Source organism: Meles meles, chromosome 17 (assembly GCF_922984935.1).
Source record: "Meles meles chromosome 17, mMelMel3.1 paternal haplotype, whole genome shotgun sequence".
NCBI classification, from domain to species: domain Eukaryota; kingdom Metazoa; phylum Chordata; class Mammalia; order Carnivora; family Mustelidae; genus Meles; species Meles meles.
The window spans coordinates 18,336,455-18,362,517 of record NC_060082.1 but is presented as its reverse complement, the minus strand read 5'-3'; the positions used below and the strand labels follow the sequence as shown (position 1 = coordinate 18,362,517).

General features: G+C 34.2%; 1 pseudogene; it reads right to left on the bottom strand.

Moving 5' to 3' along the window:
* Window positions 1-12,528: 12,528 nt before the first annotated feature.
* On the bottom strand, window positions 12,529-21,906 carry LOC123927584 (annotated as a pseudogene).
* Window positions 21,907-26,063: the final 4,157 nt, after the last annotated feature.

The following is a 26,063-nucleotide window of genomic DNA, read 5'->3' as shown; positions in this document are numbered from 1 at the left end:
TGTGTGCACACTCTCTTTGTGTTTCTATTTCTTTCTTAATTAGATTTTTTAGAAAAATTAGTATCTTCTTAATATCTATTTCAACTTTCAAAGACTGGCAGAAGTGTGTATGTAAAAATCTATAATATCAACTGAATTTCTGATTTTTAAAACTTTTGTTTGTTATGTTTAGGGGTTTTTTGGATGTAAAGCTTGTATTTTCTTCCTGAGTTTTAATCTCACTTATATAAAACATTTACTGTCTCAATCTTTATTATCTATCTATCTATAATTGTTTTTGAGAATGGGAGTGGGCAGAGCGTGAGAGAGAATCTTAAGCAGGATCCACACCCAGTGTGAAGCCCTATGCAGGGCTCAATTAGGTGATCCTTAGATCATCACCCGAGCTGAAATCAAGAGTCAGCCACTTAACTGACCAAACCAATCTCTATTGGTGTCCCAATATCTATATTTTTAATAAAATTTTCATTTTTTTTCTGTTAGGCTAGTAATAAATATTCATTGAATGGCTATTTATTGAGCATTTACTATGTTCTGGAAGCATATATAAACCAGAAGGAAGAGTGACCAAGACAGAGAGTAGCTAGTGGAAAGGCTTGGTCTATTCCAGGAACTGGCAGATCAGCATGGTAGTGCTGGCAAAAGATAATGGTAGCTTGTACCAGAGAGTAACAAAGCAGAATAAGGTGATACGTAAATGAATAAAAGCCGTATTTTGAAAAAGAAACCCCATGTTCTTTAATTAATTAGATACAGTAGATGCAGATAAGACAAACTTGGGTACTTACTTGAACTTCTATGTAGATGGCACAGCCCATCTCAGGTTGGGCAAGCCAGGATTAAGAATGGGTTTATTTGGAGAGCAGAGGGGAACAAGCTAGATCCCTGAATAAACTATATGGATTGGGAATGTCAAATAGGGATTTGGAAAAGCATTGTGGAAAGCAAGAGTAAGATCTTAATTTGTGAGTCATTAACATCTAAGTAATGTGATATTCTGAAATCTCATAGCCTTAAGACAAGAATAAAAAGCTAAAACAAAGACAAGGTCATAAATAATACTAATATGAATACTGGGTATTTTACATTTTTAATTTTGGAGTAAGCATATGAACTGAGCTGTCATTAAAACAGGAATATCCCAGAAAGTTCAGGATTCTTTTTTTTTTTTTTTTAATTTTTGGTTTCTTGTGATTCATCTAATAAGTGACAGTTAAAAAAAAATTCTCATAGTCTAGAAAAGTAGGAAGGTCATGGTAAAGAATGTGGATTATAAGGTAATTGAAATAGGTCTTTACAATATTAAAAGCAAATTGGTCAGAAGGAGAGCACACTCTTTTATTTTTCAGATTATGTGTCTATATTATACATACATAATTTGGACAATTTTTTCCGAAAGAATGTGAGTTCAAAAAATTAAATGTAGGGCGCCTGGGTGGCTTGGTTAGTTAAGCGACTGCCTTTAGCTCAGGTCATGGTCCTGGAGTCCCAGGATGGAGTCCCAGGATGAAGTCCCACATTGGGCTCTCTACTCCGCAGGGAGTCTGACTCCCTCTGACTTTCCCCTTCTTGTGCTCTCTCTCCTTCTCTCTCTCTCTCAAGTAAATAAATAAAATCATTAAAAAAAATTAAATGTACATTTATACTCTCCTATGCTTTAGCCAGAATTGGTCAAGACATAGAAGATACATTTCAATTCTTACCTCCTCAATTTATAAATGAACAACTTGAGGCTTTGAAAACTCGATTTATCTCTGTACACGAGGGGAAGTAAATTGCAGAGTGAAGAATAAAAACAAAAACTTGAAATTGTTTATAATAGCTACCACCTGGTTGAGGAAAGATCCATTACAAAGTAATGATATAAATTTTATCTGGAAAATACACTGCCAGTCATTAAAATTTAAAAGATTGGTATTTCTTTTTTTTTTCAAGATTTTATTTATTTATTTGACAGACAGAGATCACAAGTAGGCAGAGAGGCAGATAGAGAGAGGGTGGTGGGGAAGCAGGTTCCCTGCTGAGCAGAGAGCCTGATGTGGGGCTGGATCCCAGGACCCTGAGATCATGACCTGAGCTGAAGGCAGAGGCTTAACCCACTGAGCCACCCAGGTGCCCCAAGATTGGTATTTCTTAATACATAAATTAATTCATAAATGACTAAGCCAAACATTTAATACTTATTCTGAGTCTAGTCTATTCTGCTAGAAATATATTACCCTAATGCAAATCATCTCACTCATGTTCTGCAAATAAGAAATATTAGTGTCAAGTTCAGTAGTCAAATTGTTTTATATGTATTTCTTTTAGTTATATTACTGTTTTCAAGTTGTAATTGACAAGTTTTTCACAGAGAAAAGGCAAATAAATAACATAAAAACCTTAAGAATAAGCTAAAAATCTCACAAAAGTGCTTTTGTTTAGAGGAAGTGGTACTTCAAGATATTCTTTGAGTGTACCACGTGAAATTATTTTGGGAAGTTGAAGACACAGATGAGGAAATTGTGAAACATTTCTTTCATAGTAATAAAAAAAAAAGAAAAGAAAGTATAGTGCATATCTGGTATCCTATGGTTTTGGAAGTGAGTCCCCTCAAGGATCCACATTTGATGGAGAAAAGAGGAATTCAACTTTGAAGGCCAGTCAGAATATGATGCTGCCTATGAATGCCCACCGGGAGCTAGCTACCTGCCCTGCTTGATTTGGCTTCTGGCTGTCTCCATCTCTTTGTCTCTGTCTTTGTTTCTCTCTTTGTCTCTGTGTCTCTGCGTCTCTCTCTCTTCAAGGGCTCTACAGTTACAAAATTGCATGAATTTTCAGTGGTCTGCTTCTAAACTTATCCCTTTTCTTTTTCTCTTTCTCTCTCTCTCTCTTTCTTTCGTTTTTTTCTCTTAATAAGCCTCGCTATTTTAGTGTGCAACTTCAGCAAAATATGAGACTATTCAGGAATACCTATATAGTGTTAGAGCTAAAATGCTTCTATACGATCCTTATTAGTAGGGGGCTGAAAAACAAGAAATGCAATGCTAACTTGTCATAGATCTATAAAAATTAATAGTTTCCTTCCTCAGTTCTCAGCATTTTCTCTCTTCTTTAAATGTACCAAATTAGAGACGGTGACTTTAGTTAGGCAAGAAATTTAACTTCTCTCCATCTCTACTTTTCCTGTATGTGAATTAGCGGATAATAATAGTAACTACTTTAAATTGTAGCTGTAGATATTCAGTGATTTAATTTGGGTAGGGAAATTGGAATGGCGACTGGCACATATAAGTATTCACAAAGTTTGAGTATTAGTGTGGGATTTTATTCTATTTTTTAAAGATTTTATTTATTTATTTGACACAGCAAGAGAGAGAACACAAGCAGCGGGTGTGGGAGAGGGAGAAGCAGGCTCCCCACCAACCAGGGAGCCCGATGCTTGATCTCAGGACTCTCGGATCATGACCTGAGCCAAAGGCAGCTGCTTAAGGACTGAGCCACCCAAGGGACCCTAGTGCTGGATTTTATTTTATTTTATTATTTTATTTTAAAGATTTTATTTATTTATTTGACAGAGAATGATCACAAGTAGTCAAAGAGGCAGGCAGAGAGAGAAGCAGGTGAGCAGAGAGCTCACCTGATGTGGGACTCGATCCTAGGACCCTGAGATCATGACCTGAGCTGAAGGCAGAGGGTCAACCCACTGAGCCACCCAGATGCCCCATGGGTTTTAAATATTCATTGTTATTATGGTATCTTGAATGCACACACAAGTTGCACTGGATTGGACAGATTTATTATTACTTCAAAGCAAATAATTAGTGTGTACCCCCCATTACCCTAGTTTTTATTTCTGAGGTAAAGTCTTGTGAACCAGTGATGGGAATTTTTTCACGCGAGTAACTAAAGATCTCACAGTGAAGCATTATTATTTTCCTCTACTTACAAGTTTGAAGAAGGGAGCACTTCCCCTGACTGAAAAGGTCTTCCCTCTCCTCCAGCCATTGGAGATGAGAACACTATCTCTGGAGGTGTCTGATGGTTCTCTTTGTCTCAGCTTTTAAGATGTGGAGTTTTCTCCAAGTCTCTAGGCTCATTACTCATTGATATGTAAATACCTAGGATGAGAAACCTCCAGTCTCCCCAGATCCTTACGTATGGACCTAGTTCAGGGCAATAACTTCTGGCCTCTTTAGGAAGAAAGAGACATTTTACTACATTTTGAATTAGAACAATTAACTAGACAAATACCTACACATTTCAGGGTATGTAAAAGCTTCTTGGGAAGTGAGGGCTTTTCACAAGAACATTGAGAAATTCACGCGAGTTTAATCTTTTAACAGTCAATATCAGCATGGTTATTAATATTAGTATGCATCCTTGTCATATGCTTTCACAACAGACTTATGTTCCATAACACTTATTACCACTCTGGAAGTTTTATGTTTATTATTTCTTGTCACGTGTGTATAAATTACTAGTTTGTAAATTCTAAGATGGTGAGGATCATGGAATGTTTTGTTCACTCCTTTGACTCGCACAGTGAGAATATGCACATCTTATATTTTAAGGTATGCGCTATCTTCATTATGCAACAAAATCCTGCACTGCTCAAACTGAAATTGACACTTCTGAAATAACGAAGTTTAAAATATTTTTCCAGGTCAAATGATCACTCATGAATGTCTTTCTTATTTAAAAGAATGGTAAGTGGTTAATAAACACATGGGGGAATTATAAAAATCTTTATTAAGGACTCGAAGGAGTTACATTTTCTTTATCTCCTCTATACTTTGAAATCCATTAAAATGTGCAAATTGTCGGTCTCATTCATGATGGCAGCGAGTGTATAGTTCAATAATTAGCATTTAGTAGTTGTTCAACAAACAACTGGTTGAATTAATGAATCAATACATTACATAGGCAGCTTAAATTTAATTTGACTGAACAATTTATTAAGCTGTCTCAAATAAGTAAATAGTTAAGGGGCCCCTGAGTGGCTCAGTCAGTTGGGCATCTGAAAGTGGATTTCGGCTCAGGTCATGATCTCAGGGTTATGAGATCTAGCTCCTTGTAGCAGTGTCTGCCTAAGATTCTCTCTCTCCCTCTTTCCCTCCCCCTACCCCCCTCTTAAGAAAAAAGTAGCTATTACTAGTAATTTTACTAGTTTTATTTACTAAAATCATCCAGAGTCATTTTGTTTTCCCCTTATTTTAGCATGCTAAAACTGGACTAGCATCTCTCCAGAATGTATGCAATTATTATTAAACAGGTGTTATACTCTATCTTACTTAAGTTATAAGATTTTAGAATCATTTTATTAAACTATATTTACATCACAATAGTACATTCAATCCTATATACCACTTGATGAATTATCACAACGTAAACATATTTTGTAACTACCCACATCAAGAAATATTACAGTACCAGCAATGCAGAGAGCCTTGGTGTCATCCTCCCAAAATCGATACTCTCTTCTCACTCAACGAAAGCCCCCATCCTGGCTTCTAACAGCGTAAATTAATTTTCCTTTGTATTGAACTTTATATACAAATTATATAACACATTCTTTTGCATATCACCCCTATATTGTTTTTACTACAGTATTATTCATATTCATCTACATTGTTGCCTACAGCAGTAGTCACGTATACTTATTATCACGCTTACCACCAGTTTATTTGATTTACTGTTGGTGGGTGTTTGGATTGTTTTTAGCTTCATAGCTATTAGTGATAATGCTGCAATTACTATCCTCATATCCTTTGATGCACATGAGAGTGTCAGGTATACACATTTCCAGATGAGGAATAGCTAGGTCATGGGTAATGTACTTGTTTAACATGGAAATTTGTGTCAGAGAGTTTCTAAATGTAATTTTAAAAATTTACAATCTCTCCTGCGCAGTGTGAGAATTTTCATGGTTTCACTTCCTCACCAACACTTGATATTCTCAGTTTTTCTTAATTTAGCTTTTCTAGTGGTATACAGTAGTATTTCACTGTATTTTTAATAGAGCATTGACTTGATAACTACTGAAGTTTAGTACATTTTTGTGTATGAATTGGCTGTTTGGATATTATTTTTTGTGAAATGCCTGTAAAGTCTCATCCATTTTTTTATGGGACTGTTTTGGTGTTTTTTGTTTTTTTTTTGGTAAATTTACTTTTAATATTCTTGATACAAGCCCTTTGTTAATGATATCCATTACAAGTTTCTTCTCCCACTCTCTGACCTTCCTTTTTACATTATTAATGATGTTATTTGAAGAACTGATTTGTATTTAACGTAGCCCAATAGCTTCCACTAATACTTAGTATTTTTGTCTTGTTTTAAGAAATTGTTCTCTGGGTAAGGGACATGAAGGTAGTTTCATATGTAATTTTCTAGAGGTTTTATAACTTTACCTTCAAATTCTAACATATAATTTGTCTGAAACAGTTATCTATCTAACTGTTAGATAGATATCTAACAGTTATCTATCTAACCTTTTATTGGAAACTTCACTCTTATTATACAGAATTTTTTATGGTGATGGAAATGTTTTATATCTATGTAGTCCAATACGACAACCACTAACCGCATGTTACGAAGCATTTGACACGTATATATGTATATACTGAGGAACTGAATGTTTCATTTTAATTCCAATCATTCATTAAAAGTTAAATTTAAACAACCATATGTAATTGGTGACTACCTCAATGGACCACACAGTAAATTCTCAGGGTCACAAACCAATAAAAAGGCTCACAGTATTCAGAAAGAGTTGTTATACTCATGGTTCCCGTTCATTATGGTGAAAGAATACAGATTAAAATTAGCAAAAAGAAAAGGCAAATTGGACAGGTGCAGAAGAGATGCCAGGCTTCTGGTTGTTATCTGCTAGAGGAGTTGTGTGAAGAGCTCATATTTCTCTCTACAATGATGACTGGCAATTCTCACGGAATATTACCAACAAGGAATCTCATACACTGGAGTCTAGTTTTTCCTGGGGGTTCACCATTAGACATGGCTGACCACCCATTTCTGGCATAGACTAAGTGGCATAGCCCAAAATCTCCAGGTAGATAAAGACAATTTTATCAGGAAGGCTTGGAGGTCATCTCTTAAGACCTGAGGCAAAAGGCCAACTGTTCTTAACTCTTTGCTGCATATATAATACACCTCAAGATTTTATAGATTATATTCAATTTGATTCTTCTTTCTTCCAGATTTCCTTCAACATTGTTAGACCTTTGAATTTTCATACAAAACCTGTAGTCCACTTGCGAAGTTTCTTAACAGACTTTCTCAGGTTTGTTGAGCAAAAGTGGAAATAAAAGAATAATAAATAAAATATTATAAATATATATAAATAACATAAATTAAAAAATAAAAAATAAAATAAAATAAAAGATGCAATAAAGAAAGGTAGAAGTTTGTCAAAATGTCCCTGCTGCCTTTACATTTGACAGAGTTTAAAGAAAAGAAAAACTTAGCATAGAATTTGGAGAATACTTTATGAGGGAGTTGAGGTTTTAATCAAGCTTTAAATAATGGCAAGCTTAAAATTGTTGACAAATAGAATGAGCATAATAGTCAGGAGTATGACATAAAAAATTGGTGACATAAAAAATTGTGGCACAAGTGTTACAATTTGGATTATGATACTAAAATATTTCAGCAATCCGAATAATCATGCAACATGGCAAAATCCTCTGATTACCATCCTGCTGTTTGAAAAACCTGAATAATACATTTAGTGAACCAACTCAATCTTAGGGCTCAATCATATCTAACACTACTAGTTATTTAGACAAAGTAAAAGGACAAAGGGAAAGTCATATTTAAAATATGAAATAAATTTCATGTGAGGCTTTGTGCAGGCAGTGTAATAATTTTGAAGCTATTTACAAATTTCATCTATTAAATCTACCAAATATCAACAACTACCAACTACCAATGACTATCAAATCTACCAAATAATCAACAACTCATGTTGTGTGTACACTTTTCTAAGCATTCATTAATTTTTTTTTGCATTCATTAAATTTAATTTCTCTGTTGTCAATCTTGTGAGGGTGTTGAAATACATATTTTCTCAATTCATAACACAGTTAATGTATGTATTTCTTCTGCGTATACATTTAGAATATTGTTAATATATTTATTTCATTAATTAGATATACATGCAGTGATCATAGGTCATTCATAATTTATCAGAAGGAGATGAGCCCTTGGTTTTCTTTTCAAGAGAGCATGTAGGGAACTGGAGATCTATAAACCACCAGAAAGTTAAATTATCCTACATAATACACTTAGGTACTATCTGAACACAAATTTTCAACGTTCCTCAAAGAATACAAATTTCACTAAATCTGTAGGTAGTATTGTTATTTTACATAGCGTACCCTGTGATTTGTAGGAATTACTGTTACAACAGCAAAAAGCACTTGAAAAGTATCTGAAATTATTTTTCACTCAGGGCTATATATTTCTCTATCTAACTCTGACAGCGTGCCATTTATATAAACATATTTATGGCTGTGTCAGTTCATATCAAGCACTTTGGGACAGTGAGAAAATGTAATCTAGATGGAAGAGAATTTCATGTGATTCTCAAGGGTCCATGTCCTACTGTAATGCATTAGAAATCGCTATCAGAATGTTGTAACCTGCACATCATCACATCTCACGAGACATCTGTTATAATAGAAGTGCCCGAAGCTTCTTTTATTCTAATACTGTCTTTGTAAAGCACCTAAATAAAGGGGTTGTTCGGGGAAATATAGTATAATGTTTGCTAATTATTATTTTTGGAAAAATAATGCCAGAGGAGCAGGAATAATCTCAACTCATGTTTATGTACCCTTATGAATGTTGATGTGGATCTTCAAAAGAGACACTAACCATTTCTCAAACACTGTATATCTTTGTTCTTACTGCCAACCTTTAAATTTTTCATGTCTAGCTCACAGCATTACCTTAACTTGTTAAGGTAAAACACATTCTTTGCTTTGTAAAGCATTTTTAAGAGTGTTTATATGTATTACCTCTTTTAGTCTTCATACCTTAGCATAAGTTATTATTCTGTACACCTAGGGTAGAGTATAATTTTGAAAAAAATAAATGGTCCAATAACATGGTTTTCTTCTCTTTAGATGATAGTATGATTTTTAATTAAACAAAAAATATTCTAAACCCATGAGAACAATTTGTTGCTAATATATGCATTACATACTATACATTGTATGGATAATATATGATTATAAATATCTTAATTTACCTTTTTAAATAAAACCAAGGCATTATGTTATAAATTATTTCTAATGCAGTTGTTCTTCCTTCCCTGATACAATTAGCATAAATTGCACTTTTTCATTTCATAGCCACAGTATAGTATTACATGTAACTTCAGGAATTATATCTATATTTTGCATTTATTTAGTGTACATTGTATATTGTGTATATTTATTTCATCTCATTTGTATCATACACCTCTGCAGGGTGATTACAGATCTTCCTCTTTCTCCAGTACTTTCTCTCCTTCTCTTGGATACTATGGCTAGAAATCAATGGATTTAATCTTAGAGCCTAACTTCTCAAAAAAAGACGATAATATTTTCAAATACTATACTGAACCTGAAGAATGATGTTTGAATATCAGTTTCAGATATAAGAAGGAATGAAGTTATAAAGAAATGAAATATGGGATATCATAATGTTGATTTTCAAATTTCTCTGCAATAATATTTTTGCATGAATGACTGTATTTCTGTAGAAACATTTGCTCCACTAATCTCTCAAATTCTCTCATTCTTTGTAAGGTATTTGACTGTGCATTGTAATATCATCAACCTTTTGTGGACATTGAGTTATCACACAAAAGACAAATTTAGAGAAAATTCTGAATGGATCTTTCACACTTAAGATCGGGATAACTAGATTTCCACATAAGTATACATGATATTATCTACCTGACAGTGTTCATCTGTTCTTTACATTTCTCTATCTTGGTTTCTACTTTTACTTCTACTCCCAACTCTTTTGTATTTCATTTTTTAAATGCTTACCCCTTCCTTAATGCTAAATATTCTTCCTTCCTTGTTTCATATCACCTTGTGGGCAAGAATTCATAACAGCTCAACTAATCACTTAAAATTCATTGGTGGTATGATTTAGTAGCTTGATATAAATAACATTGTTTCAAACCTACAGTATTCCATCTAAAACAAAACAACATTTCATTCTTCTGTAAGGCAGTACCACATGCTCCATGTTGTAAACGTACAAGGTTCAGTAAACTAGGGGTACCTGGGTGGCTCAGTTGGTTAAGCATCTGACTTCGGCTTAGGTTATGATCTCGGGATCCTGGGGTTGAGCTCCTTCTCAGGCTCTCTGCTCAGTGGGGAGTCTGCTTCTCTCTCTCAATCTCTCACTCTCTCTCTCAAATAAATATATAAATAAAATATTTTTTAAAAGAATGTTCATTAAACTATTAATAATATTAAATGTTTTGCATATCATCACCATCCAGAAGTACCTTCTGATAGGTAAAGAGAGCATTTTTAGATATTTTATTCCAGTTCTTATATCTTTGGGATAATAGAAAACATGAACTCCATTTTTGAATCTTCTTTTACTTTCCTAATCTTTATTTTTTTCACTTTCAATGGGAAACATTCTTTTTACATGTACAACCTTAAGAAATCCCATGAAAATTTTCAGAATCTTTTTTTTTCAGCATTTAATTAAAGAATATTTCTTTGTTCATGACACAATATATTCAAAGATCTGGAAGTTGGACTATATGCTCTAACATTTCACTGAAATATCATGGCTGCTTTGTGTTTAATATACATTTCCATCATTAAACAAATTTGCTTCTAATAGACATTGCTCCAGAAAACGAGACTATGTTAGTGAGCAATGGAGAGAAAAATTCTGCTCTTGTGAACTTTACAGTCTGATGGAAGACATAGCTAAAAAACAAATATAGGCAGAGATGACATAATTTAAACAATAAAATGTGCAGTGAGAAAAATAAAGGAGAGTAAAGGGTGAGATAATCGAGGAATGATTTTCTGAAAAGATTTCATCAGAGTGGGGACCTGAGCCACTAGCAGGACTAGACATATTAATTCACTGTATTGATATACTATATGCACAAAACTCACTTATATTCATCCTTCCATGTAAGCCACAAAACAATTTTGTTAGGTAAATATTATTTTACAATGTAGGAAATGATGCTCAAAGAAATTAAATGTTATTCACAAGACCATGCCCCTATAAAATGGCAGAGTCGGTATGTGAATGCATAACTGATAGTAAGGTCTGTAGTCTATAAACTGCTGTATTTTCCATGGTCCCATTTTTTTGTTTCTTTCTTTGATAAATATGTTGATTTCCAAGTTTCTTTCTTTCTAAGGGAATAAATTTACACCTGGAAAATTGATCCCATTTTCCATGCCCACTTCTGGTCAAGAGGTAAATCAATTCTATAAGCATAAGTTTACATCTACAATGAAGTATGTTTTATAGATGTGAAATTGACCACATGGGTGGAAGTTCAATGAAGGAACCCCTGACTCATGCTCAGTCCCACCCCGGAAATTTAGGATTCAGACTAAGGGAGAGAAAGATAAAAAAATAATCTTTACTTGCCTAAAATTGGGTGACTCTGGTTTTTTTATTTACTTATTTTTGTTATTATTTGTTTTATTTTTAAAAGAGATTTTACTTATTTATTTTTTAGAAGGCAAGAGAGGGAGCGAGTACACAAGCAGGGGTAGCAGCAGGCAGAGAAGTAGACTCCCTGCTGAGCAAGGAGCCCAATATGGGGCTCAATCCCAGGACCCTGAGATCATGACCTAAGCTGAAGACAAATGCTTAACCTAGTGAGCCACTCAAGCGTCCCTTGTTTGTTTTCATCATGTGCACTAACAGGAAACACTGCTGTGCTAGAAATGATGAACGCAGACAACTCAGAAAATTTAGAAATGAAAAATCAAAGAAAACTCACATGTTCTGTGTTTTGGATAGCTCTTCTTGTTTGGTTTACCGTCTTTCCTAAGGTTCAGCTGCATTTCTGTCCTAATATCAAACATCCCTTTGAACTTCAAAAAAATACCCTGTTTTCCTTAAGCTAGCTCAAGTTATTTTCTAATCTATTACTTGAAATCTAAAATGCTGTAGCTAAATGTACTTTTTAATTTTTAGTTGTGCAATTAACTCATTTTTATTGTAGAAAGAAATAAACACACCGGTAAAATGATTATTTCACTTAGTCCTACCATGCATAGTTAACTAGCTCCCACTAAGCATGTATTTTTCCAGATTTCTGTGGACATACACACGTATAAACACTTTTACAAAGATATAAACATACCATGAATATTTTGGTGTCAGTTTAAAAATTTACTTACTTGCTTGTCACTGGACATTTTTGTCTCACTAATATTTATGCATTGTAAACTCACCTAAAACAAAATCTTTGTACCTTTGTCTTAGATAAAATTACTTCCTTAGGATAAAGTCCTAGAAATGGAATTTCAAGGTCTAAGATGTGATCAGCATTTGTAAGGCATCACCACGTTGTCTTGAGGGTGTATTTGTTACATCTTTCTTCCAAACAAATTCCTGTGTTGCCAATCCCCAGTCTACAGCTTTTAGCACAGGTGAACACAACCAGGACACCACGATTGACACTCTTGCCCAGTCTGTTGGCCTTTTGGGAGTTGAGCAGCTGAGGCATGACCTGGAATTCAGATATTTTCTTGGCACCACAGAAAATATGGAATAGCCTCTCCTTGAGGGATATTTTCACCAAGATCCAGATGGGTGCAGTCCCTTTGCCATATCTGAGAAACTGTTCTGCTTAAGGGCTATTTTAAACTTCTGGAAAATTCATCTTCTTTGGATTCATGTTTTGCCATGGAATCCCATTCTCCTTCAGGTGCTTTCACTCATCCTCCCCATAATTTCTGATTTATTTTCTTTTTTGACAACTTCAGGTGCAAACTCATCTTCGGTTTCTACTACAGTTTCAAATTCTGGTCTGGAATTGCTCTGTCCAGTTAATATGGTTGTGTACAAACCTGCTGATGCTCCAATCTCTAGTCTAGAGCCTAATGCTCCTTACTGCAGTGACGTGCCAGGTGGAAACTGGAGCAAGTTTGGGGGGCCTAAACAGCCACAAGCCCCACAGAAATGAGCCCCAGACCTGAGCTGGAGGCACAGAGACTCCCCTGACTCTGGCAGAGGGTGCTCAGCAGATGGCTTATAGGGATAAAAGTCGTTTTCCCTGAGTAGCTGATTTCTAAAAGGCACAGGGCAGCACAGCGCCCAGCCCCAGGAGAGTTAATGCAGAGGCTACATGTCCTTAATTATAAAATAGTGGGATTAAAAAGGAGTAGTGGCCAGAAGTGTACTCTAAGGAAATGTTTCAGGCTACATTTTACTTAAAAAAATCTGTAATAATGAGAAGAAAGGAAGAAGTTGGAATTTGTTGGCAAGTCATATATTAAAACTGCCACAGCGGGGAGCCTGCTCTCCCTGTCCCTCTGCTTCCGCTCTCCCTGCTTGTGTGTGCTCTCTCTCTGTCCAATAAATAAATAAATCTTAAAAAAAAAAAAAAAAAGCTGTCACAGGATACGACCAATAGAATCAAGTATTTTCTGAAGTACCCAGAGAGTCCTTTGCCCAGATATAAATTTATATATTTGAATAGATATATTTGCCCAGATATAAAGGGGAGGTTCTCTACCAGTTATTTTTACCCAGCATATGCAGTTTAAATAATATTAAGTCTAGGTTGTTTACTTGGCAAGAATTTTTGATAATGAAATTGTAGCCTTTTGAACGCAGAGTGGGAGGCTGTGAGTGACAAGGCAAGTGGAATACATTTTCACTTAATACAGTGTTCTGCGAGGGAATTCAGTTTGCTGATTGGAATTTAAGTGACTAAAAGCTATTTTCCGGATTAATAATTTTAACAAATATTTATCTGATTTCAACAACCGTTTAATGTTTGGGCAAGCTGGCCTGGACCACAGGAGAGCCATTAGGTTAGAGCTTTAAATTGTATTAGTTCATTGAAGAACACGAACTGAGACATGTGTGAAGGAAAAAAAAATGTTAAGAGCTAATAAGAGCTGGCAGTGGCAAAATGACCTTCCTGCTCAAATATATGATTACCAGATGCCGAAGGAAATGGTAATGACCTGGCTACAGTACTTTTGAGAACATTAAAAAACAAATCAACAAGCAAGCAAACAATGTCTTTCTTGAAGTCTATAGTGAAATACTAACAGTTAAAATGTGCAGTAGACTTAGGCACTTTTCTCTAAATTTCATATATTTTCAACAAACCAAATTATTGCTCAAGCTCTGACACATAATGCATTGTGATCCAAGGATTATGGATTTCATTCCATGGTTTAATGCAATTTTTTTCTTTTTCATTTTCTATCTGTAAGAGATATACTGTACTTTTGTAATATTGTGACTTCATCAAAAGAGAATTAAGTCATTTTTTTTCTGTTTTAATGTTTATTAAATAGCTGTAATTAAGTATCACAATGCTGGATTTTTTTTTCCAGAACAAAAGTAAGAGACAAACCAATGGCAACATTATGGGATATGTTAGTTTTATGATATGCTAAGAAATGAATTTATGTTCCTAATTTTAAAACATTCTAGCCTTACAGTATTATACTCATTATGTTCTGATTACATTTTGTCATTTATTAGTATGCTCTGCATGACTTCTGTGTGATAATCTATTATGATGTTGATTGTTATTATATTTAAACAACTTTTATAAAATGGATCCTGGTGCTTTTTATATTAAAAATATTCATATTCTTAATTACTCAATGCTAAGTTAATTGAGACATTTTACTGTTCTCTATATTAGAATTGAATTAAATTTAGCTTCTATAAGGTGGCTAAAAGATGCCTACCACTCCGTTGCTCTACCTGCTGTGCTCTCCTCTTTTGCCAAACCAAATACCAAGCAATGGTACCCTGCAGAAAGGACGTTACCCAGTCATGTGAAACACTAAGTAATTCTATAAACTATAAATACATGATTTAAAAGTGATTTCTTTCTTCCTAAAAACATAGGTAATTAAGAACATTTAAATGACGTTTAGTTGTGGGCATACAGTATAGTCTAGCTGATTATGAACTTGGAATTTTTTTTTTTTTTTTAAGAACTCAACAGCCTGTCTCACTCCTGAATTGTTATTTCTGGTATCATTGATTCCTGTTAAGTTCCCCTAGTTCCAGAAATTCTTTTTTTACAAATATAAATGGGAGATGATACACAGTAGGATAAGGAATGTAGCCCCCGTAGGCCTTCAGTATAATTTACTTCTGTTTATTCCATAAGCTGCAAACCAAAGCAGAGACAGAACTCTGGGAGAATGAGACTGAAGACATGAGACTTTTGGGGAGAAGTAGAGAAATGAGAATTTGGATGATAGGACTAGAGACCCATGAATGCTTGCATACCTAGAGCTATGTGGTTTCTGGGGCAGGGTGGAAGGCTTCTACCTGGGTCTTAGAGTCCCCTTAGCCATGGGACAAATTTATCCCGGTATGTCTTACCAAATATTGTGTTGGTCTTTGTTATAATGTCTTTTATTAATATACATTTGAGAACAACAAGGATGTTAAGTACCTTTGGTCACAGAGTTTCAAATGAAGGTGAGAAATAAGACGATAACCATATTTTGAATATCTTTAATTCACCTGAAGCATGATCAAGTTTTCCAAGTTGATTTTTATACAGGAGACTTACCTTTTTTTTTTTTTTTTCATTTTTTTTTTTCTCCTTTCTTATAATGTTCCAGAAACACTAAGCAATGTATTAGGATTACAGAATTCCCTTCAGGAGACTGATTCTAAACTTTGGGTACAAAGTTACTATTTTCAAATACTTCTTTGGTCTTCCTTTCTTTATCTTTTGAATCTTTCTTTTAAATTCATGATTCAGGCTTAATTTAAGGCTGAGTTAATCAAAATCTCTGGGTTGGAACTGAATCATGAATCCTAAAGTGTATATATATACCAAAAATAACAAACTGAGGTTATGGCATATCAAGTAACAATACTGGAGAGAGACAAGGAAATATGTAAGTATAATATAGGAATTGTACTTGTGACAAAAATCAAATTAAGATTACATGAAATACTTGAGGAGTTTGATTATACAGCCTGGATTTGGCAGACTGCTAATGTGGAAGACAGATTGCTAATCTTGAAGGAAACAAAACATCAGCTGATATTAAAATATATGGAATTGGATAAACCTTAATAATGCATGAGAATATGCCTAGGGACCAGTTTCTGCAAAAGTATGAATACCTGAAAATACATTAGTAAACTGGAAAGAAAACTGCTTTTCTGACATTGACAAGAAACGCATTGGTGAGATGGGTACAGAAGTGTCACACTGAGAGGCACTGAAGGATAGAAATTTTAGTACTTTTTCCCGAGATTTGGAGGAACCAAAGATCTATTTTAAACAAAATTGTATAATGACCGAATCTGCATTTTAGTTCAGTCTACTAAACAGACGGACTTTAGATTAGAATGGTGTGTTTTCTAAGGCAAGAAGATAAATTGCAGTGAAACACTACCCGCAGAGTGATGCAAAGTACTATAATTTTTGCTTAAACATTATGTATAAAAAGCACTCTTAAAGCAAGTGTACCTTTACTCTATATGAACATTAATCCCATTTCCTAAAGATGCTATTTAAATTAATAGCAATCTTCCCCCCTTCCCCAAGCTGGTATATATGCAAATGCAGCCTAAATTCTACTAATTGCTAACTTCTACTAATAATTACTTTTGGTCATAATACTCACAAATGGCTTCAATATGCTATATAATTAATATATAATTATTTTGAGAGGAAATTTTATACCAGTGCTTCTGTGTCCAGAAAAAAAAAAAAAAAGCCTCTTTTCAATATCCATAGTACCAATCGAGATTTACTTCAAATAGACAGTCATAATCTATTTTAAAAAATGAAAATAATAAGTTTCCCCTTCTCATTCTAAGGAGAATCTTCTGTATCCTGAGTCCTTTTACCTTGTTAAAGTTTTCAGAACCATAATGTTGGCCTATAGTAATTTCTGGGGTATGAGTATTATCTTTTAAACAGAAAACCAGCTTCTCCAAATAATTGATATTGAACTAGAGGTGACATAATTGAAAGAAAAAACATCTGCCAGAGAACTTGATGATGTTAGGCCATTTATATTAGGTGAAATTTAAAAAAAAAAAAGTTTGTTTAATATTGAAGAGTAAGTTGGGGAATTCTCATAACAGGAAACCAATGTGATCATAGAGATCATAAAGATTATAATGTGATCTCATCATTGAGTGAGAAGCCTGGATGAAAAAAATGTATTATGGAGGGCATCATATTAAGCCAGGCTTTGAAGCAAAAGTCAGGGGGTTTAAAATCTCAATTTAAAGAAGTTTGGGAACAGGATCCAAGTAGATAGAGCAATAGATTAAAGGTATAGGAGAGGTGTGCCTGGGTGGCTCAGTCACTTAAGTGTCCGAGTCTTCCTTTTGGCTCAAGTCATGATCTCAGAGTCATGATCTCAGGGTCATGATTTCAGGGTCATGAGGTAGAGCCCTCTGTCAGGCTCTATGCTCAGCATGGAGTCTAACTGATATTTTCTCTCTCTCTCTGTCCCTCTCCTGCCCTTCCCCTGCCCCCAACTCTTGGGCTCTTTCTCCCAAAATAAATAAAATCTTAAAAAAAATTATTAAAAAGAAGCATGGGGGTGAGGGAAGAGTGTGGGTTTGAGGAATGGGGAACGTGTGAAGCACCAGGTTCAAGATGGCTAGGAAAGAAGCTTAATTTTAAAATAATGAATGAGAAATCACTTATAAAACTTCTCTTCTTTCTCTCCTGCCATTTCATATCCCAGTTTTCTTCTTTATTTTTTTCTATGTTCCCATAGAGATATATAGAAATATAGATATAGATAATATACTATCCATATCTATATGTGATATGTATACCATACATATCTATACATAGATTTGCCGGTACATGGCTATAATATAAATATATGGTATATTTATTATCATTGTTTTTCCAGTAGGATATAAGCTCACTAAGGACAAGGACTTCTTTGTAGTTTGTTTTACCACCCTATACCTATGAAATAAAAGGATACCTGGTAGATAGAGGGTGCCCAATCAATTTTTGATGAATAATTTAACGAGAAAAAAATGAATGTTTGAATGCAGTCAGGTGCAGTTTTTGGTTTACCCTTAGACAACAGAGAACCAGCTAGTGTATTTTCTCCTGTTAATCTCTTTGGCAGATTTTAAATTTCCCCTCCATCAGTTGCATAGAAATGAACATAATTACTAAATCCAGATTATTTTCTTTGAGACTAGTAGCATTCTTTTCCTGTGCTAATGGCCTGTCTTAGCTTTTAAGCATCTTTTATCATTTTCTTTTTCCTGCTAACCTATTTGGTCCCGTGTACTTTCCTTTGTCTGACTCATATGACACTAACATTAAGGTCGCAATAGTCCTAAACAATCAACGGTGTGAAAAAAATCTAGGGTCGCTAAAATTCGTTGACCTGTCTACTTTGTTTACATTGTACACTTAGTGCCCAGGATATAGCCCAGGTCAGAGGATGTGCTCAATGCATGCATATGAACAAAAGTGTGAAAAATGAGCCCCAATATAATATGACTGTGAACTAAAGAAAAGATTTAATGAAACCTTATAGAAAAATCACAGATAAAATGATCACATTTGGCTTTCCTTGGAAGGATAATCCCAAATAATTATTTTAATTTCTTAATTGTAAATATATTATTCAGTGTTCGAAATTGTATGATTTTTAAAGAATTATGTAAAGGTATTTAAAGAATTATGTAAAGGGGGACATTAATTTATTCAGAAAATTTTACTTTAAGATATATTTTCATAAATATCATGTAATCAGAAATATAAGGTGATGGAGTGCTTATGTAATGAGATGATGAGATGATTTCCAAAGAATTTTTTTTTTTTAGCCAAACTGGAATAGGTTTATAGAAGAAAATAAATACTTTAGAGTCCTCACAACATAACTTTATCTTTATAATTCTTTATAATACTTTACCTTTATAATACTAGAGTTTGTTTTTTGTTTAGTTTTTAGCAGAAATATACAGCTTTAACATTATTACATTTAGAACTACTTTGGAGTTATCTAGAAACTTTGATGTGGACCTCCTTTAAAAATGTGAGATACAGCTCTTTTAAAATGATGCTGCTGCTGTCAAGCACTTACCTCAAACTACAAAGACCCATTCATTGTTAGACTAATTACTAGTGTTGAAGAATTGTATTCAAATTCCGCATTAGTGCTTCTTTATGATTTAAAAAAAATACTTGTTTAAAACAGCAACCAAAACTCTTAGTTGTGATACTATAGCACAGGAATAAACACAAAATCTGGATAAAATATTTTTGCCTCTGTTATTCATATTTCCATAAGGTGACCTTTATATGTAAAAAAAATTTGATTTAGAGTTATATCATTTCTAGTTAATGTATCTTTTCCCAAAAGTACTTTAGATTTCAAAATAAGTTATATGAGGGACTTTACTATAATATCACCAGCTTTGTAAGTATTTAAATATAAGCTGATTTCCTGCTTTCCGAGGAAGATTTGGAGGACAAAACACCCCATGCCTCATACTTGGGCATTTGCTCTTATTTGTGTTGATCATCCCAGGCCACTCTGATGCCTGATCTGGTAAGCATTCAGTAAATGTTTTCTTCACTCAGTAACCATTTCAAGGATATATGCAGTTCACAAATATGTATGCATTTCTATTTGTATTTATATACAGACTCTTAAAATGTCATTGGGAAAAACTGACTTGGTAAGTGTGTCCTGCATACATCATTCCATTTCCAAATTTCTATGATTATTTTGAGGCATAAAATATACCTGGTCATAACCTGAGGGAAATGCAGACGGTGCCTGCCCCCTCACTATGGGACATTTTTCCCTTAGATGACAGGCAGATCTGTCACAGGACGAGATGATTTATCTCCTCTGATTTCATCCTGTAAAGACGCCCTATACAAGGTGAAGTGATAATTTTCCTCAGAGTTAACATGTCCAATGTCTCATTTTTCATTCCAGCCCTTGTGAAATGACATCGAACACTAAATTGGGAACTAATTTTGGTTGTGAGCTTTGGCTCCCTGCCCACTTCTCTAGGAAAACAAGCAAATTATCTGTACTTTTTAGTTATAGAAGTTATATGATACTTGGAGCTGACTGATCAGTACAAGGATTTTTTTTTTTTTCTTCCTTTTAACCCACACTGGAAAAGCAAATGAAAAAAACACATGACATGAAATTTTGCAAATAATATATTTTTTTTGCCAGAAAATTAATCAAAAAGAAACATGCAAAGTGTACTTGTGGAAAAAATAGGACGATTTAGAGGGACTTAAGATGAAGAAGTAAGGTTGGTGTTGGGTCCATGGTCAAAGGAGCAAGACTGATACCAAGCAAAGGTCAAGCAAAGCTTTATTTTGCACAAAGCATCGAGAACAAAACCGACTGGCCAGGTCCACCTCTTAGAGAGAAGGCGACCCCTCCCAGCCTCACAGACTAACTTTTATAGAGTAAAGGCCATGTGGTTGAGCCTGGCCACACACAGGTGGCCCATTGAATTACAATTCACCCTATAGTAGCTATTTGAACTATGCTATCACTCTGGTCAGAACTGGTGCCCAAAAGACACCCAAAAGGCAGGGCCCACATTCTTGGGTGGTTAGGGGGGTGCTTTCCTGATTGGATGTCTCCACCTGGCTTGACTCATCCTTGTATTCTGGGCTCTGTTACCTCCCCCTGACCTGACACGTCCTAGTATATGGGCTCTGTTATCAGGGGCTGGTCAGTCATATTTTACTGGTTTCCCGGACTTGTTTCTAAGTAAGTTCCTCTGGGGGTGGGGACAGGGTCAATCTAAGTTTACTGCATAAACAACAAAATGGCTTGCTGAGGCTAAGTAGGCCCTTACAGTTGGCAGTATATTTGACTACAACATTAAAATATTCAATTAATTCAGTATGATTTTGGGGGGAAAAAGTCACAATTATTTGAGAGTAAAAATTCAACCAGCTAACATGGTATTTTCATTCAGCAAGAAAACTTGTTTGTAAATACTCGTCTAAAGATGGAACACAATTCTGGAATTTACTTTCTGAATGCATTTATTTTAGAACATAAATAGGGTAGTCAATTGCAAAGTGTGTTTGTTTAGGCAAAAGGTTTGTGTGATAAACTAAATTTTAGCCTGCATGTAGACTGCAAAATTATATATTTTTTTTCCTGAATGAATAAAACTGATCATGGGTTATAATTTACTGGGTAAATGTATTAACAGTGAGACACTTTGAAACAGGGAAGTTAAATGACATGAAAAAGCCATATAAAGATTAAAAAAAAAGAATAGAGAAATTTCGTGTGTGTGTGTGTGTGTGTGTGTGTGTGTGTTTTAAGATTTTATTTATTTATTTGACAGAGAAAGATACAGTGAGAGAGGGAACACCAAGCTGCCAGAGTGGGAGAGGGATGTTTGCAGCAGATTAGCAAGGGGCTCTTTGTTTGAGAGAGATAGAGGATCAGAGGAAAAGGCAAGAAGAGTAACAGACCATGCTTATCTGCGGGGCTATCTGTCCTCTGGGCAGTTGCCTGCAGGGTAATCCCACCTTCCACAGGGTTAGTCCTGCATTTGTTCAAACCTTAACCTAGTGAGGCAATGCCCGTGACCAGGCCTCATGGCTCCCAACATGGAACCTGTGAGTGTGATCTTCTGTAGTATTAGGATGTTACGGAGGTGATTAACTGAAGGGTCTCGATATGGCTGGACCATCCAGGATGATCAGGGTGTGCCCTAAATGTAATCACAAGTGTCCTTATAAAATGGTTATAGAGGGAATTTTGGAGGGAAATGAGAAAGAAGTCCACGTAACCATGGAAGCGGGGGAGAAAAGGTGATACCATATGTGGCCATGAGTCAAGGAACAGGAACAACATCCAGAAGCTGAAAAAGGCAAACAACTGGGTTGTCTCCTAGAGCCTCCAGAGGGAGTGTGGGGAAACCTATCATGGACTTCCAGCCTCTAAAACCATAAAATAATAAATCTGTATAGTTTTAAGCCACAAAATGCATGATTCTTTGTTATAGCAGCCCAGAAGAAATTAATGCAAAGATGTTCATAGAGGTCTTCATCATATTATTATAAATTTACATGTTTATGAAACAATAAATTAAGTGTGAATTATGAAAAATAGTACAATATAGGTGGCTTAATTTTTCTGACTGAAGATGGATAAAACCTAAAAATGTATAAAATTATTCAGTGCAACTACTGGAAAAATTTGTCTACATAAAAAATTGAATACGTATACCTTTTTAAAAGCGTAAAAATTGTGTGTGAGCAAAGCCAATATTGCAGCAAACATTTCAAAGGGTAACTCATGTAAAACATGAAGCATTTCTATAAATTAAGGGGGAAAAAAGTATCAACAGAAAACCTTGAAAACTCTTTGAGCATGGAGTTCATAATTCAAGGCTTGTGCATGATTATTAAACAAACGAGTTCACTCTGCTGATTAGAGAACAATAAATTAAAAAACAAGTGAAAACATTTTTAATTCTAATAAAATGGTATACATTTAAGCACCTTATTTCAATGATTTATTCATAAAATCTCCAGCAAGTTTATGCTAGAATTACTGGCTCTTGTAATTCAGATTTCTGATTTGTACTTTCATCACGAAACTTCCTGTTACTAATGCTCAAACCTTTACAATCAACTTGCATCATACATTTTTCTGATACTCTGTTTGTTCTTCCAAGAAATCTTGGTTTTACTTCCACAATATATCTCCTCCTACAACCTTGGCCTGAATGTCCAGGATTCTTGCCTAGATTTTTGCACTAACATCCTCCTAATGTCCATGCTTTGACCTTTGCATTATTACAATTCACCGTCGAAGCAAACCTCAAAGTGATCCTGTGTAACTGGTCATGTCACGTCTTCAACATAATCATCTAGTAGCTCTTTGTAATGGCATCTGAGGCCCTACAGAATTTTACCCTCCTTCCATTATTCTCTACCTAGCTTACTGCCCTTCAGACGTTTTTACTTTCTTATTATCTCCAAGCTTTCTGGATTTGCTTTGACATAACCGATTTTTGCACTAGCTCTTCCTGGATTTTAGAACCATTATCTCTTAAAATACTTTATGGCTTACTTTCTCTCCTCCTGAAAACCCTATATTAAATAACACTGTTCCTAAGTTCCCCACCTAGAATTCCAAGTCCTCCAACAGTCCAAATGCCTGTTACAGTCCCAAGTGCTATTTTCTATAGCCCTTATCACATTCTGATTCTATATACCTACTATTTCAACATGTCTACAGTAGAATTTTGTGTTTCTTCTTTATATTTGAACATCACAGAAATCTGGATGAATCTAATAATTATTATCAGCCCGATATTAGTGACCCAACAGTTTAGTTACACCTTCTAATATTATGAAAATGGCAGCATTAAAGTAACCTAGACTTGAAATTATGCTTGCTTATTTTCCCTTTTGCCTCCCCTACCAGAAGTAAGTTTTGTGAATGCCTACACTTTTTTTTTTTTTTTTAAATTTTCTGTATTCGTGCATCTCTAAACCCAAGAATACTTTCTGGTACATGAAGAAATCAAATAAATCTCTGTGAATTTATGAATTAGTGAAAAGCAATTATACTGCTTTGTTACATAGTAAATATCCAATGAATGTTGGCTGTTCTAATAGTAATCCTCAAGAGTACGTAGAAACGTGGTTGCTAATACATTTTAGGGTAAATATTTGATCGATAGAGAAAGATTCTATCCAATCTTCTAGTTACTTCTTCTTTCATGCTATTATTACAGTCTTAGGAACATTTAAAAAATTCTACTGAACAGGATACTAATTTTTATTTTTTTAATAAATAAGCCAAAATTTGAAATAATTATTTTCTTTAGTTCAAGAAGTATCTGCATTTACAATCTGAAATAGGCATGAGTTTTCCAAATAGTATTATACTCACCAAAAATGTTTCTATCATAAATGAGAAAAGTTAAAGAACTGAGAACACCTAGCTTGCTATTAATTTCACATTAACATTTTAGTAATTATTTAACCACTCTGGAAAACAGCATGGAGGTTCCTCAAAATGTTGAAAATAGAACTACCCTATGACCCAGCAATTATGGTCCATTTATAAAGTCATTAAAATCTTGAAGAGTTTAACCTTTCCATTTCTTAGATATGTTGAAAAAGTAAATTTGTATTCAGCAAGCTCTCTCAAATGGCATAGAACAGAAATCTAATTCATTCTACTGTAGTCACTGAGAAAAAAATGCCTGAATCTGATAGAATTCTCTCATTACTCCAATCTCAAGACAAAATTATAACTTAAAGATATTAATCCCTATCATTCAAAATGTAATGTAACATAATGAAATATAACTATTTACCTCAATTTAATTTTGAAATCTTGCATGAGTGTTTGTCTTTGCCTACTGTCCCACTGAAATTTTATGTTGCTTCCAAAACAGTATCTCACTTTAAAAGATTGTATTATCAGCAGTATCTCCATCAAATTTTATAGAATTAATTATTATCAAAATAGAATCAAAGTGGCTTTGATTTCACACTTTGACTTTTGAAAGCAAAACTAAAATATAGATATCCCTGCTGAGATCTGTATGACATTCAGTCTAAACATACCTTAATGTGTTTACATGTTTTATGTTGTTAAATCCTTTTACTCGTCTATGAGGAAATTATATCCAGTAAAGAGTTAGAAGGTGCTAAAAAGAGCTATAAAAAATAAGTATTGACTTTAATTTGACATTTCTATTAATTATTAAAGGAATGTCTTTGAGATATAGCTATTTTCCTTGTATGTTGATACAGAAAATATTAAATATAATATTATTTTAATTCATATTCCCAAATAAGCTCCAATTTGATCCAATTCCATCCAGATAGCACTAAAACCCAGGTACAGGTAACAAGTTTCAAACATTAGAGTCTATATTTATTTCTACTTTAATTAACAGTTTTGCCAAGGATATTTAGATAGCTGTTATTTCCATCTCACTGGGCTATATGAAATTAAATGTGATAAATTAAGTTATAACGTTGTGAATATTTTAAAATTATATCAAGATACAAGGATACATATAATTAAAATTATATCTGGCTTGCATATCTTTCTATAAACTTTATTAAAACATTACATTTTAAGCCATTTTATTAGGTATTTTTTACATAAGATAAAAACCAATCTATTTTTCATGTACAGTTTCAATGACTTTTATTAATGTTACTGGTTGGTTTAGCCATCACTATAAGTTCGTTTTAGAACATTTTCATACCCTCAGTAAAATTCCTCACATCCATTTAGTTAATCCCCATCTCACCTCCAGCCTCAGGCAACCACTAATCTATTTTCTGCCACTATACATTTGTCTTTTCAGAGTATACCATATAAAAAGAATTATAGATGATCTCCTGTGTATGATCACTTAACATACTTGAAGTTAATAGTATGTGACAGTATTTTCTTTCATTGATGAGTAATATTCCACTGTATGGATGAACTTCATTTTCTCTCTCCACTCATTGTATTTTGATTATTTCTAGTTTTGGGCTATTATGAACATAGCTCTTACTAACATTCACCATCAGGTACCTGTGTAAAAAAAAACTTTTCTTTCCTTCCTTCCTCTCTCTCTCACTCTTTCTCTTTTCTTTCTTTCTTTCTTTCTTTCTTTCTTTCTTTCTTTCTTTCTTTCTTTTTCTTTGTCCTTCCTTCCCTCTCTCTCTCCCTCCCTTCCTTCCTCCCTCCCTCTCTTTTCTTCCTTTCCCTCTCTCTCTTATCTTTCTTCCTTCTTTCTTTCTTTCTTTTTGTTAAATAGCTACTAGTCAAAATGCAGGTCATATGGTAGTTTCATGCTTAACATTTTTAGAAACTGCCAAT